Genomic DNA, 6,186 nt, shown 5'->3' on the forward strand with positions numbered 1-6,186 from the left:
CCGACTTAAAAACACGTTTAAAATACTGATCAGTATCATCTAAGATGCAAAGTCATTGCCCTGTACTTCTCTATAATTTAGATAATTTGACAGTCATGGGAGAATCTGACCTGTGTAGTATGAAGTTGTGGTAACCAATTATGCAAATCTAACGCCAGTTCCTCATAAAAAGGCATGTATACAGTACAGCTGAGTCATATGTCATACTGAGAACCACTCACTATGATTGACGTATACTTCAGAACTGAGAAGTTACTTATGTTAAGTGGAATATATTTTGACCTTTGATGCAAACTATACTTTGACCTTAAAGTCAAACCTTCCTGTAATCCTGTTTGTGTTTAACCGCAAAAAACAAAACAAAAAAAGAGTTCAATAAGCTGATTAGTTGGGGAAAAAAATTCTCCCCTTCACTGCTTACATTTCCACATCAAACATACTTCCCATATTTTCATCACTTTTTTCCCCCCCAGAGGCTCTCTGGGACATGAACAGGTAAGGAGAGTTTGCTGTTTGTGGTCCTTCAGTGACCTTGCACAGCTTCCAGACATTGCAGTATTTTATATTTAGGCTTAAGTCCTGACCATGACACTGAGTAAATATACTGGACAATACGCTGGGCAGCGATATGTTGAAGGTGGTTGCTGCTCAAAACCAGAACCAACACAGGCAGCAGGCCACAGCTTGGTTATAAACAGGGCAGTCTGCACTTACAAGGCTAATAAAAAGTCAGAGTTTGGCTGAAATCTGTGTGCATCATTCAAGGCTTAATAAAGAAGAAACATATAATATTTGATAATGATGAATGTGGGAATTGCAACAAAAAGCGATCCATGAAGTGTGGAAGTGTAAATTTTCTTAATTTATCGCCAAAAACTAAGACTCTCTGGACCCAAAATCCAAAAGGCAGGTTTGACAGCAATGTTATATTTTTAAAAATTGCCTAAATTACCAAATTTAGCGTAGCCAGGAACTGTGGAAGCAGGAAGAATCATCAAATTTTCAACTTTTGTAAAGGCCTTGAACTAAGCACAAAATCTACATTTCCTCATTATTTTAATCAACCATCAGCTTGAAATGATGTCTGCTTGCTGTAACAGATGAGCGAAGTTTTAAGATGTTCACTAGAAGACATTCTAGAAATGGCACCTCCTGGAACTGTCGCACCACAAGCTCTGTAAAACATTACTGTTTTACCATCATGCTCAAGCCACTGGCTTCCTGCACCAGCTGTAAGCTTCTTTCAAGTACTTTCCCAAGTTATTTTTGTTTATTCAAAGCCCAGCCGCCTGCCTGGTCGTTTCCTGTTTTGTAATTACTGGAACAACATCATTTATTTGGGCAGAGTAGGTTAAAATATGGTCACTTTATATATATTTTAAGAAAGCAGTTGGGTAAACCGGGTTAAGATGCCAACAATGTTTATTTTCTTCTAAAATATCTATTTTAATCTGAATATGAAATGAACCCATATTAAGAGTAATTAAATTATAACAGACCTAATTTTTATTTATAAAACTAAATGTGAAATCTTTCCTTGCATGTCATTTTATGCTATTACTACTATTATTATCCTTTGTAGCCTTGTGTTTATGGTTTTGTCTTGTGTTTTCTTTTATTCCACTTGTTTTTCCCTCACTTGAATGTGACATTTAATTATTCTGTGTGGTGCTGTTATACGCATTTATTTATTTAGCCTTTTTTCAGCTGTATTGATGAGTGCAGTGGAGACAGACAGGAAAAGAGTGGATGGAAGACATGCAGCAAAGGGCGGCGAGCGGGAATCGAACCCTGGCCACTGCGTCGGGGAAGCTCCTGTACACGGGTCACTCGCTTAACCCAATGAGCTATCCAGGAACCCGTACCCATTCATCATGAGAATCTTTCACCTTGTTTGGATCGATCAGCCTTCTGTTGTTCAGTGTTCTTCCTGAGTATCTTTTCTATTTAGCCCTCTCTATAAATCACCTTGTAAATTCTGTTTTTAAAAAGGTGCTATAAAAATAAAGTAATAATAGTAACAGTAGTAACAGTAGTAGTAGCAGTAGTAGTAGTAGCAGTAGCAGTAGTAGTAATACTATAAGAAGTAATAGTAGTAGTAGTAATAGTAGCAGTAGTTGTAACAGTAGTAGCAATAATAGTAGTAATCGTAATAATAATAGAAGCAATAGTAGTAGTAATGGCAATAGTACTAACAGTAATATTTAATAATAACAGCAGCAATATTATTACTAGTAATGCAATAATACTAGTAGTAGTAAAAAATAGTAATAATAACAACATTAGTAGTAGTAATGGAAATGGTCGTAATAGTAGTAATACTAATAGTACTAGTAATAGTAACAGTAGTTGTAGCAGTAATAGTAGCAATATTTGCAGTAGTAATAGCAGTTGTAGTAATAGTAGTAATGGTAATAATAGTAACAGTGGCAATATTAGTAGTAGTAATGGCAATAGTAGTAGCAGCAATAGTTATAGTAAGAATAATAGTAGCAATATTATTACTACTAATGCAATAGTAGCAGTAATAGTAATAATATTAATAATAGTAGTAACAGTAATATAGGAGTAATAATAATAGTAACAATATTAGTAGTAGTAATGAAAATAGTAGTAGCATTAATAGTAACAGCATAAGAAATAATAACAGTAGAAGTACTGATAATAGTAATAGTAGTGGTAGTAACAGTAATAGCAATCATAGCAATAGTCATAATAGTAGCAGCAATTGTAAGGGGACAGTGCTCTCCCCCTTTCTCTTCATCCTGTACACATCGGACTTCCACTACAACTCCGGGAGCTGTCACCTCCAGAAGTTCTCCGATGATACAGCCATTGTCGGGTGTGTATCTGAGGGGGACTAGCAGGAGTACAGGACGGTCATCTCTGACTTTGTTGACTGGTGTGAGCGAAACCATCTGCAGCTCAACACCGGTAAGACGAAGGAGATGATCGTGGACTTCAGCAGGAGGAGGACATCCCAGACTGCACCGGTGAACATCCAGGGTCTGGACATTGAGATGGTGGACACATACAAATACCTGGGTGTTCACCTCAACAACAAACTGGACTGGACACACAATACAGAGGTTCTGTACAAGAAGGGCCAAAGTCGTCTCCACCTGCTGAGGAGACTGAGGTCCTTTGGAGTGTGCAGGACTCTGCTCAGGACATTTTATGACTCTGTGGTAGCGTCTGCTATTTTCTATGCAGTGGTCTGCTTGGGAGCAGGGAGCACTGAAAGGGACAGAAAGAGACTAAACAGACTGGTCAGGAGGGCTGGTTCTGTCCTGGACTGTTCCCTGGACTCCATAGAGGAGGTGGGTGAGAGGAGGATGTTGGCAAAGCTCACATCCATCATGGACAATCCCTCTCACCCACTGCATGACACTGTGGGGTCTTTAAGCAGCTCCTTCAGCAGCAGACTGAGACATCCACCCTGCAAGAAAGAGCGCTATCGCAGGTCCTTCATTCCATCTGCTATAAGACTTTACAACATCAGCATCACTGGCTGATGTTAACATAAACTGGACTATATCAAATCATCTCAAACCATGGTAAAATCTGCACAACAATTCCTTGCACTGCTGGCATTTTCTGCACTTTTACATTTATTCCTCAAGCCACTTTTTGTTGATGTCATTTATTTATAGTGTAGTAATACTCTATTTATTAATTTTTCATCCTTCATTCTTGTATATATTGTATATATTATTGTTATTAAAATTTGTATCTTATTGTACATATGAAAGATTTTTGTTGCTGTAACACGGGAAATTTCCCCTGATGTGGGGAGTAATAAAGGATTATCTTGTCTTATCTTATCTAATAGCAGTTGCATTAATATTAATAGTAGTAATAGCATAAGAAATACTTGTTTTGATCAGCACAAACTTAGCACTTATGCAAAATGACTTATTGCAAAATACTGACATTTGTCTGACTAACTGCGACATAAATACCCAATAACACATACAGAAAGAAAATTTTGGGGGTATTTTTTAAGTTTGTTTCTTACCTATTAATTTACAGGTAATGAGCCTAGGAGGAAAGTTATAATTTAGTGTTACTTTATTATCAGTAATATTTATATTTCTGACATTAAAAAAAAAAAAAAGTAAAATCTCAATCTGTAGGGATGTTTAACCTACAGTGGTGATGCCAGAAGCTGCTGATTTTGTTAGTTTAACAGACAGGCAGCTAGCTAGCCTGTTAGATAGATAATCAATCAATAAGAAATAAAAATGTATTGCTGGTTAGCTTTCATGTTACTATATGAGATGATCGTTTATGTATTTTTTCAGACATTGAGGCTACAGTGTTGAAAATCACTGATATCCATGATGGGCTTGTTCACTCAAAATTCCTACTCTGACGCTTTCACATATAACAGAATAGGTTATTTTTTGTTCAAGCTAATGCATAAGTCTCTATATGACTCATGTAAATGGTAAAATAAAAAGTTTGTATATGTATACTCATATTAAAAAACACAGGCTTTATTTATGCTGTTAAAACATACCTCAAAAAATCACATCTTTTGATTTTTTTCCCCACAAATACAATCATTTTAACGCCATTATCATGTGAGAAAACACCTGAAATGACTTTATGTAGTGGTCAGAAGGGGAATTTTGAGGAGCTTCCTACCCTGGTTTACTCTTCCCTTCATGCTCTCCTATAAACAGTGGAGGAATGAATAAGAGGTGTGGGATTATAGAAAAAACAACTGTCATTTTGAAGGCATTTTGAGGTCAACTTCAGGATGATTAAGGATAAGCAATAAAATGAAACAGTCAAGATGTCGACATACAATGGCTTTTTGATAAACAGAAACTCTTACAACACAAAAATATCACGAGAGCATCAATGAGCAGTAAAACAAAACTGAGGAAAAAGAGAACAAGTGTTGAGCAGGAGGAGGAGTTTGTGGTAAACTGAAAAGGCAGGTGACTGTTTAACAAAGTCTGAACTTAGACAAGCTCACTTTCAAAATAACAAAAAAAAAACCCTAAACTTAAAAATCAGCAAACACGACAACTTCTTCATTTAACCAGCTATGTGAGAAAAAGGCTCCCACTGTTTGTGCTAATAAACATCAATGGCCGAGCTCTCACTGCTTCCTTTGTATCATAATTAAAAAAGCCTTCAGTAAACACCATGACACAAATCCTTCCAGTTTCAGCCATGAGAAATGCTGCTACTAAACAGGAAAGCAGTGGGTGTCATAATGGCAAGGCAAGTTGTGATGCTGAGTCATGCCTTTCTTGCATCCTTCCAGACAGCCCTGGAGGAAGACTGATATTTAAAACCAGAGGGACTTGATAATTAAATCTCTGGGTCAAAACATTAAAGCCTGACTGGAAATGACACTGACTCACCTGAGTGATGTCAACAGTGCAGGTGGCGGTGAGACAATGATGAGGTGATGCAGTAGCAAAGTTCAAATAGAATAAGACAGACTAAAACAGATCTGTTAGGAGTACAAGGTCATCTATGTTTTGGTCATAAAACCTGTCTTTACACTGGCTGTGACGAAAATATATTGTATATACTGTTCCTTGTAGGCGCTTGATTAAAAATGACGAGGCTCAGTGCATAGCAAGCTCCCTGGAACTGAAACGGAGTTATTTCTCTTATGTGATAATATGGAAATTCCGGACATTCTGATCAATAAACTGGACACCCTGGGTCTCCCCCCTCTCACATGCATCTGGATTAAGGACTTCTTAACCAACAGACCCCAGGCTGTGAGACTTGGCCCCCACCTTTCCTCCACCCGCAGACTGAGCACCGGTACACCACAGGGCTGTGTGCTGAGCCCCCTCCTGTACTGTCTCTACACCTATGACTGCAGACCAACCCACAGAAACATCATCGTCAAATTTGCTGATGACACCACAGTGGTCGGTCTGATCTCAGAGGGAGACAAGACAGCCTACAGAGAGGAGGTCCAGAAACTCACAAGCTGGTGTTCAGAGAACAACCTGACACCAAACACCTCAAAGACAAAGGAGATCATCATGGACTTCAGGAGAAACAGAACTGACCCACCCTCCCCTCTACATTAATGGCGAGTGTGTAGAGAGAGTCCACACATTCAGGTTCCTGGGAGTCCAGATCTCTGATGACCTCTCCTGGACAGACAACATCACAGCTGTCATAAAGAAGGCTCAGCAGCATCTA

The sequence above is a fragment of the Amphiprion ocellaris genome, chromosome 15, assembly GCF_022539595.1.
Source record: "Amphiprion ocellaris isolate individual 3 ecotype Okinawa chromosome 15, ASM2253959v1, whole genome shotgun sequence".
NCBI classification, from domain to species: domain Eukaryota; kingdom Metazoa; phylum Chordata; class Actinopteri; family Pomacentridae; genus Amphiprion; species Amphiprion ocellaris.